General features: G+C 44.2%; 1 long non-coding RNA gene across 1 annotated transcript; it reads left to right on the plus strand.

Moving 5' to 3' along the window:
- The first annotated feature begins 1,855 nt into the window (after positions 1 to 1,855).
- On the plus strand, positions 1,856 to 4,525 carry LOC143382294 (uncharacterized). Its single transcript, XR_013088953.2, has 3 exons — positions 1,856 to 2,041; positions 3,973 to 4,045; positions 4,405 to 4,525. It is a non-coding gene; the product is annotated as an uncharacterized LOC143382294 (long non-coding RNA).
- The last annotated feature ends 5,967 nt before the right edge of the window (positions 4,526 to 10,492 follow it).

The raw sequence follows: 10,492 nt of genomic DNA on the forward strand, positions 1-10,492 counted from the left end.
GCCCTTTGACAACCTAGCACAGGAATATGGGAGAATTGTCTTTCTTGCCCACAGGGTGACCAGAAATTCTCTCCACATAACCCTGGAGGGACACTGCAGCATCCTGGAGGGCTAGAAGGAGAGACTGTGGTCAATACAGTGGAGGCTCATGCCTGGCATTTAGAGCTCAACCAGATTTTAGAAATGTAGGAAAAAATTGTGACCGATTTTGAAATGCAGTGGGTGGGCTGACTGGCGCAACCATCTGCCTTTATCTTCGAGTAGGCTATTTTACAAGTCTGGAGAGAGAAAGATGTTTGCTTGTAGGAACCAAATGGTAAGAATCCCTGTCCATAGGGATACAAATTGTGTCCAGCAGAACATGCCATCACCCTGAGGATATTGAGCAGTTTTGTCAAATCTGTGTGTCAATTCATGTCAGCATTCCTAATCTGATTATAAATATGTGCAAGTTTGAGTTCTCTTTTGGACTCTTTTATAATCTCCACTAAGTCCTCCTTATGAGTTAAATGAAAGTCTTTGATTGATGTATCATCATTTGACATCTGGATGAGAGAAATGATTTTTACCTTATTTTTTAACTTATCCTTTGAACCTGGCCACTCTCAAAATTGAGACTGCTTCCTCTCACTTAATTTCCTCTACACCAAACAAATCCATAGCATGGATAAAGATTATGTAATAGAGGTTTAATACTCTCACAGAATGGGACCAACTGTGCAAACAAGTAGAAACACTTTCAAATTTTTTTCTTTCCTTATCTTAATGGCAGTAGATGAAGAAGGCCCAGAGTTCCTATGCACAGAAACTTGCCCTTCCCCCTCCCTTCATTTAGTTCTATAGTTCTCAACTTGGTGGCACATAAGAAGTATTATATAGAATTACATACTTAGGACTGTTAATACTATTCATGAAAGTGATTTAAAGGACTTATTGTACTTTAAGGAAGGATTATGGTAATGTTGATAGTATAAAGATTTTTGCCATCCATGAGTTTGAAACTACCAGATTACTTCCTTCTCCCTCAAAATCTGCTTGTACCCTAATACCCCAATTGCACTCAGTGTCCAAGTGCCTGGGATCCTTACACTCTCACTTATTTTTTGGTACTAGGCATTGAACTCAGGGCACTGGACTACTGAGCCACATCCCATCCCTATTTTGTATTTTACTTAAGACTGGGTCTCACTGAGTTGCTTAGCACCTCACTTTTTGCTGAGGCTGGCTTTGAACTTACGATCCTCCTGCCTTAGCCTCCTGAGCTGCTGGGATTGCAGGCGTGCACCATTGCGCCTGGCTACTTCTTTTATTTCACATTGCATTTCACTGGGAAGGTAGATCTCGGGTGACTGAGGCCTTAACTTATTTTTTTAAAAATATTATTGAAGTGAAATTCACATAACATAAAATTAACCATTTTAAAATGTACAGTTAGTTTGGAGATTTTTAGTACATTTATAATATTGTGTAGCTCTCATCTCTACCAAGCTCCAGAACATTTTTATTCCCCTAAAAGAAAATCCTGAATCCATTAAGTCATCATTCCCCATTATTCCCCTGGCAGCCACCAGTGTGCTTGCATTCTTCTATTCTGGATATTTTACATCAATGGACTCATCCCATATAACCCAACTATCCCCCTTCCAAGTAGATATGTAGTAGATAGGTACCTGAAATAATCGAAAGCAGTATCAAACAGACACTGGAAAACTAATGTTCACAGAGGCTGAAATGGCTCAGTTTTCCCTGGTTTGGGAAAGTTTCCCTCTCTGCCTGCTTCCTTGTGGTAGATAAATCTTCCTTCGTCTGAGCCGGCTGGGTAAAGGTCAAAATGATATTGGCAACGGAGGGAAGACAGGAGCAACGTCCAGTTAGCCCTGTTGGGCTGCTTGCTGATTGAGATGACCCAAGTGACCAGTGACTTCTGTCCTTGGAGGGGTGCTAACAATGACGATTCAAACGTACCCAGACAGGAGAGGTCACCTGAGATACCCTCAAGTGGCTCACTGAAATCCCAGGAGAAGATGGGAGTGCCTGCCATGTAAGCCATAGAAATGGGGTCAGGGCAGAGTCCCTTGCCTAGAAGATAAGTGTTGCTTTTAAGTTTATTACATAAGCCAGCTGGATCTCCAGCCGAAGGCACCAGTGTGCCCAAGCGCCTTCCTATGGGTGGGGCTGGGTTCTTGTGGTCATTTTGGTCATTGCCAGTAATGAGTCTGAGGCTGGTGGACCCACTGGAAAGCAGGCCTGCTTCTAAATCTGTTCTCAGCTCATTAGTTGTGAAGCATTTTTATTCTTGCCATCTGTGGGCTTGGTTGGCACTACAACCCCAGGTTTGCAGATGAAGAAACTGAAATGGAGGCCTATTCCAATGTTTTCTTCCCTGCTCTCACTTCCGGCAATTATTATAAAGTGCACTCATTATCTTTACAATGGTTTGGAGATTAAAGCTTAATTCAGTTTGTTATTTCTATGGCTTTGCCTAGTAACATTTGTACCAATGCCACAAGGCTGTGAAGTCAAAGGACTCCTTAAATCACCAGATGCTGTAGCTTGCATCCTCACCTTGGTCAAAGGCAGTTTTCCTGAGAACATTTTAATGGGTCACCAGGGTTTTCCATGGGGACAGCTGTCTCCAAATCAGGCAAAATGGAACTTTCTTAAGAGAAAAGCTGGCCTGCAGTAGAAAAGATCAGGCTCAAATTTTTAAATGCTGTAGTTGGAATAGTTTGTACTTTTGTTGGAAGCAAATGTGGATGAAGCCACCCTCTTCTTTGGGTAAGGTACCCCAACGTACAGTTGGGAGATAAACAGATCTGGGTTCAATTCCTGACTCTGCCAGTGATTCGTGTGTTACAAGTCCTCCAAACTCCCTAAACTTCAGTGTTCCCAGCTGTGGGGTAGGACAATAGAACCAGAATTACTGTACAACTGTACAAGATAATCTGTGAGATAATTTATGGAAGGCCCTAATACATAGTAGGCACCCAAAGATGATAGTATTATTTTTCACTTGATACTAATAGCTGCCTCCAGTCTGAATTTGGCCAAAAATGATCAGGCAATATGGGGAACTTCTTTTAGTCTTACAAGGTGTGGCTTTGGTGACATCAGATCTAATATAATAGTGAGCCTTCCATTCACCAGGTAGGTGGGTTACTTAATCATTTTGAGGGTAAGCCAAGTTAAAGCAGTAATTTTAGATCTATAACTCCTGGAGGCGGGGCAGTGTCCAGAGAAGCCAGAGGAAGGGTAGGTTAGACAAGGAAGAACAATCTTTTTTCCTTTATTGCATTTAATGTTCCTTTGGTTCTATGAGAGTGAGCCAGATACTGTTCTGTCAATCATTCAATAGGGGTCAGCTGAGCGCCTGCTCTGTGGATGAAATTCCACGCCCTCCTTCCACACATATTCCTGCCTTTTTACTCTCTGCTGCCATGGGAAGGTCACTCTGATGTAATACACTATTCCCACCCTTAAGAAGAGGAAGGAGCAGGTGGGTCACACCGAGGACAGTGTGAACCAAGAGAAGACCTGGGAGGGGACAGACAGGTTTAGAAAGGAGATGTGAGACTAGAGAATAGAGGAGGCTGGCATCTGATTAGCAAAAGTGCCTCCTGCCATGGAACCTGGGATGCTAAAAGCCACCCTGTGGCAGTCTGCCATGCAGGCCAAGGTGGTGGGAGTCTCCCTGAATAATCCTGGCCCAACAACACTCAGGCTTCTTCTTTATCAACACTGCCTGTGACAGGCTGAGGGGACTCTGAAGAAATGTGGCACTGTCACAAGGAGCCCAGCCAGCCTCCAGAGAGGCACCAGGACAAGGAATAGACAAAATCGAGGGAGAGGGGAGTTGGTGCCTTCCTGCCTGGCTTGTTCATTATTACAGCTTAGGGAGGGCAATGTGTACGCTGTGCTGTTATGGCGCTCACTGCCTGCTCAAAATTGCCCCCTCTTTTCCTTTCTTTTCAGCATTCTCCCCCCTCAATTCCCCAACAGCTCAAGATGAACTCCAACACCAGCAGTGTCCGTATCTTCTCAGAAGGTGAGAAGAGAGTTGCTCATACCTTCTGGGTAATTTGTTTAATTAAAGTTCAGGACATATGTTAGCTCTTGGCATAGGTGAAGAAATGGAAAGAAAATGAGAGGTCAAGTGAATTAATTACCGGAGCCAGGTCGATAAGCTCTCCTGATTTCTTGTATCCTTTGTAGTCAAAGAAAGCAATGCAATGGGAAATCCTGACTAGGTGGTCAGTTCTGTCCAGTGGAGCTCATGCAAAAAGTGATAGACACCTGGTGGCGTTCAGCATGATGTAGCACACATCAGTTTATATGTTGAATCTCTACTGGATTAAAATGGCAATTTAATTTGTACTGCCTTTGTTGTTTTTGTAATTTAACCAGACCTGCTGCCTCGCTCCACCAGTCACTGGAAAACATGCTTCTGAGACTTTGGAAGCGAGTCTCGCTGTTACACTCCGATTGTTTTTAGAGCATCAATCATTCGAAAAGAAGAAATTGGCGATCCAGTGAGGTATGGTGTTTGGTGGTGCATTTAATATTATCCATCTAAGTCTTTAAACATTCAAGGGACGTGGCCAGGTGAAACAGCACAATATGCCCAAATGGGGCCCTCCCTGCATCCTTCTGGGTGGAGCCTGCCCATTCTGAGATTTCTGTATAACCACTAAATCCATTATGATAGATTTTCTTTTAAAATCTTGTAGTGTGCTTTTTTGGATGATGTTATTAGTTGTAGTACCATACTGTATTTATAAACACATGCTTTAAAGCCTTTGTTCACTTACTCATTACACATGTCAAATGTGTGTCATGCAGGGTTTTGCTGTTGGTACAGAAGGCAGAGTCGCTCCCTTTCCTCTGCTTTAGCTACACTTAGCCTTCTGGTAAACCTGCTCCTTCCTATTCAACCAAGTTACCTGGTGGAAATGGGGCCACTGGACAAGAGGCTTTTGCTATTTGTCATCCCTGGGGAAACATTCTGTCCTCTTTCTAATGGATGTAAAAGAAGTTTGTGCTTTTTATTGATCGGCCCAGTTTGGGTCACATGATCATATCTAACTCTTTTTTGGGCGTTGGCACCCACCTTGGACATGCCTGGGTTAAAAGTCCATTCACAGAGGTCAGGAGGCTAGTTCCTCACCACCACATGTTTTCCCCAAAGGGTAGTTTCTCAAAATAAGATAGATAGGACAGCTTAAAAAAAATTAAAAAGGCAGCACATGGCCACTACGTAGCCCAAACCTCCATTGTAAGTCCCAGACCTGAATTACCTGGCAGCTGGCTCAACATCTCCTTTGGACACCCTTCATGTACCTCCCAGTTACCATATTGAAAATTGGATTTGTCACCTCTGCCCACAAATTTACATCTCCCCCTGCTTCTAGGTGAAGCATAGTCTTCCCAACCCCCCAAACCAGGACCTGACCATTGACCTAGAGTCCTTGAACCTCCTCTCCCCAAGGGTAATGCGTCATCCGTCTACAGCATTTCCTTGTCTCTGTTCCTCTTCTCTAGCCTCCTGCCACCTCCTTTGTTCAGCTCATCGTCATCTCTTTCCACTGCAGATGGCTGCAGGAGTCTCTAAACTGGCTTTCTTCCCCCTAGCCTTGCCCCTCTCCAATCCAGCTTGATCTTTCTATAACTAAAATATGACCATGTAACTTACCTATTTCAAATCAGTCAATGACTCTCCAGTTCCTTCAGGATAAAATGCAAACTTTTAAAACTTGGCCTACAAGACTTTATCTTTTATACAGATTTCCCTCACCTGGCTTGGGGACTATTCCTTTGGCTCTCACAACCCACCCGTCATGCTCTGGTAATACCTAATGTCTGTTTACATGCCTGACTATCCCTAAGCTGGAGTTCCTTAAGAGCAAAGATACTGCAGTTTGATTCATTCAAACACCCTTTCCAAACCCTTCATGCTTGCTAAAATTTTGCTTGTGAGACTTCCTTGAAGCTGGGATAGGATTGTGATGAACATCTTCAAGAAGATAGCCTGTATGAGCCCTCAAATAGATGTGAGCAATGAAGATGGAATCTTCTGGCAAATCTGGTGGCAAAATCTAGTCCTTTGGGGCAGGTACAGTTGAGTTTCTGAGATCCAGTCCCTAGCTCAGGGTAGTTATAGCAATGATGTTTCCTCTAGAGTATGTCCTTAGTGTAGTTGGTCATTTTCCTTGGTTCATACAGTTCTCAGCTGCATTGTTGCTGTTATATAAACAAGAAGATTGGACCTGGTCCTTCTCAAGATTCTGTAGCTCACAGAATCTTTTAAAAACCTATCTTTTTAATAATAAAAACTCTGTCTAAATTGGTTAAGGGAGTACTGTTGTCTGCAACTAAGCACCTATTAATATGGATGATGTCTAATACATTTGTGTTCATAGTATCTAGTACATTGGCTGACCCATATAGTTGCCATGTATTTGTTTGCTGAAAGAATGTTTAAATGGATATATATATTTTTTTCTGCTTTTGGTGTGCTCATTGTATGATAAGGGAAGAAAAAAATTTACTAGCTAGTATCTAGACAGAGATAAAGGTCACATGAGATAGCAGGAGAGTGGTATAAAGGTGAATGTTTTTGGTGCTTTCTGGATACCTGATATTGAGCTATGTCACTTATACACATAATCTTTCTATTATTTTTGTTTTTTTCTTTTTTTTTTTTTTTTAAGATCTGGGGATTGAACACAGGGCCTCATGCGTCCTAGACAAGTGCTCTATAAATAAAACACATCCCCAGCCCTTCTTATTGAATTTTGAGACAGGGCCTTGCTAAGTTGCCCAGGCTGGCCTTGAATTTGTGATCTTACTGTCTTAGCCTCCAGAGAAGCACATTATCTCTTTTAACTCTCATTGTTATTACTCTCATTTTATAGGTTAAATGACTTGCCAAGGTTATAGAGTTACAAGAATAGAACTCATACTCAAACTGAGCTCTCTCTAATGCACGGAACAGTGTAGACTTTATCCCTACCTTAATAAAAACCAATGAATGGAGCTGGGCACGGTGGCCCACACCTGTAATCCCAGTGGCTAAGGAGTCTGAGGCAGGAAGATCACAGGTTCAAAGCCAGCCTCAGCAAAAGGGAAGCACTAAGTAACTCAGTGAGACCCTGTCCCTAAATAAAATACAAAATGAGCTGGAAATGTGTTTAAGTGGCCGAGTGCCCTGAGTTCAATCCCTGGTACCAAAAAAATAAAAACCAATGAATGTTAGACACTAATATTTCAAAATTGTTGGGGCCTAAGGATTAGAAAAGAGGAGCATGCCTGGAAGGACGGGTTAAGAATCTAGAAGAGGAGATGGGGCTGTAGCTCAGTGGTAGAGCGCTTGTCTAGCTTGAACAAGCCTTCATTCTGATCCCTAGCAACACAGCATAAATAAATAGTAATTAATTAATTAGTAATCCAGAGGAGAGATGGTAAACAGCCCCAACAAGGCAAGAGTAGTGGGAATAGGGAGGGCTGAATGTATTTGAGAAATATTTTAGAAACACAGACTCTGTAGATTGTTCCTTCGCATGTGGCAGGGTTAAGGGAGCGGCCGAGGCAGGGGACTTGAGCAGCTGAAGAGAGGACGCCATTGGCAAAAATAGGAACACAGGTGAAGAAACTGGTGCCTTATGGTTTGATGCCTTCAGAACAATAGCTGGGAGGTCACTGAGCTATCCATTTGCCCAGATCTGTGTTCCCCGTGACCCTGGAGCTAGGCCTAGTGCCCTGGGGTGCCTTGGCGGCTGTTCAAGCATGACTGGAATCTGGCTCAGCATGAGGCCCAGGGAGCACAGAGCCTGGCGTTGCTGCATATTTAAAATTACTTGTCAGGCCAAGGAGCGACAGACAAGAAAGGCTGACAGACAAGAAAGGCTCTGACGGGGGAAGGCAAACATGCGCGCTGTTCGGTTCAATAATTCAGTGCAAAGCCTGTCTTGGCCTCAGAGTTACTGTCACAAGGAGAATTTTTAAAGTCAAACCCAATTTCCGTGCTAAGTCATGCCTGGGCAAGCTGGAGAATTGCCAAAAGACAAGAGAAGACTCCAAACCTCTTTATAAACAGGCCCTGAGAGATCCAGGGTGCTGTTGGATAAAGCTGTCAGTCTGGTCTCAGCAGCCAGGCACGTGACTCATTTGCATATGTCACTTCCTTCAGCCTAATCCAGTCCCTGGGCCCCTAACTCCAAATCCTGTGGGCAAATAAAGCTGTCCAGCACAAGCTGCTACTTCCAGATTCAGGCTCTATTGATGCGGGAGGGATCTGGCCTCACATCCCTCATCCTTAGGCTGCTCTGGACCACCTGACTGTCCCTCTAACCAGAATGAAGCTCCTCTAAGAGGGCCATTTCAGAGAGCCTCAGGGACAACTGGGTTGCTGGGGCTCTGTTAACCCTCTGTTGTCAGCTGCCAAAGCCCTTGACTCTGGAGGGACTAGTGGAGACAGCATGGTTCCTCTCCACCCAACCTGGAGGGTAAGCCCCGTGTGTAGCTGTCTCCTTGGAGCCCATCTCACCCTGATTTGGGGTCGATGAATATGCAGAGAACCTTGATAAGGTGCTTGCAGCCCTGCCACCCTGCCAGGACAGGGTATTGATGCTTGGCGAAAGCAAGTGGCCTGGGTGGGACTGGATTCACACCTTTTCAGAGTCAGAAAAGGCTGCTTCCATCAGGAAGAGTCTGAGCTGGTGCTCCAGCTGGGCTAGGCTGCTTGGCCTGCCTAAGGTGCCATATCCCAACTCATCCACAGCTGTTAGCAGAGCCAGCAGCTCACAGAAACGGGGGATAACAAAAATATGTCCTTTCTTTGAGGTCTGGTGCAGCCCTGCATCAGATGCCAGGGTTGGTGGTCAGGACACAGACTGGATTTCAGCTCCCACCTGCCCCTTCTGCTGGTTTCTTTGTGCAGGCACTGGGGACCCAGCCATGGGTGGGGGCCCTGACCATGAGCAATATGCCAGTGTGTGTGATGTGCCAGTTGGTAAGCTGGGTTTTAGAGACCCTTTTGCAATTTCCTCCAAAAGCCACCATTATGTAATTCAAAATAAAAACAATACTGACTCTTTAAAACACAATCTCACACAAATGCTGAAACTAAAATGATTTTACTTGAGATGATTAGACTGCCAAACATTGGTGTTCTCAGTGAAACTGTACATTTTCTCAGTTTTGTGGGAGGGGCCTGAGTAATTAAGTTGCTAAGCCAATATTTAGGCTGCCCACTGGGCAGTCTGCCTTTGCACCCGGGACCCACAGCTGCTTCCTTACCCTGCAAGCCAATCTCCCAGGCCCCAGGTCCCATCCTCTGTGTGCAGAACCCCTGCCACCTACCTCCTCACCCTCCTGGATGCTCCTGGATCCCAGCATCCTGCAGGAGGAGACTGTCAGAATTGGCTATCAGAGCTTGTCTGCTTTCCACTTCCCTTCTCAGACTGGTTCCCTGAGTTTGGAGGAACGTTCTGGACTTAAACTTGAGTGCCCCATCCCAGGAGTGAGGCAGTTTTCCCTGTGCTTTACATTCAGAGCCCTGATCTTTTCTAACTCTTTCTGAATCCCACTTCCAATCTTCGTGGTCACTCAATCACTGAACCACATCCCTGGACCCCCCACCCTTTTTTTTTTTTTTTTGCATTTTATTTAGAAACAGTGTCTCACTGAGTTGCTTAGGGCCTTGTTAAGTTGCTGAGGCTGGCTTTGAACTTGGGATCCTCCCTCTTCAGCCTCCTGAGCCACTGGGATTATAGGTATGTACAGCTTCCTCTTGTTATTCTAACTGGATGTGTACTTATCCGTCACATTTGGAGGGTCAGGACAGTGGAGAAAGTCCAGGAAATCTGACTCCTTCATGCTGTTTGGTGGCTTTAAAATAATATAAAAAATGTTCATCATCTCTAGCAATTAGAGAAATGCAAATCAAAATCACTCTAAGATTTCATCTCACTCCAGTCAGAATGGCAGCTATTAAAAGAATACAAACAACAATAGGTGTTGGCAAGGATGTGGGGAAAAAGGTACATTCATACACTGCTGGTGGGACTGCAAATTGGTGCAGCCAATATGGAAAGCAGTATGGAGATTCTATGAAAAACTGGTAATGGAACCACCATTTGACCCAGCTATCCCTCTCCTCTGTCTATACCCGAAGGACTTAAAAACAGCATACTACAGGGACACAGCCACATGAATGTTTTTAGCAGCACAATTCACAATAGCCAAACTGTGGAACCAACTTAGATGCCCTTCAATAGATGAATGGATAAAAAAAAATGTGGCATATGTAAACAATGGAATATTACTCAGCAATAAAAGAGAATAGAATCATGGCATTTACAGGTGAATGGATGGAGTTGGAGAAGATAATGCTAAGTGAAGTAAGCCGATCCCAAAAAACCAAATGCTGAATGTTTTCTCTGATAGAAGGAGTCTGATTCATAGTGGGGTAGGGAGGGGGAGCATGGGAGGAATA

This window comes from Callospermophilus lateralis, chromosome 16 (assembly GCF_048772815.1).
Source record: "Callospermophilus lateralis isolate mCalLat2 chromosome 16, mCalLat2.hap1, whole genome shotgun sequence".
NCBI lineage: Eukaryota > Metazoa > Chordata > Mammalia > Rodentia > Sciuridae > Callospermophilus > Callospermophilus lateralis.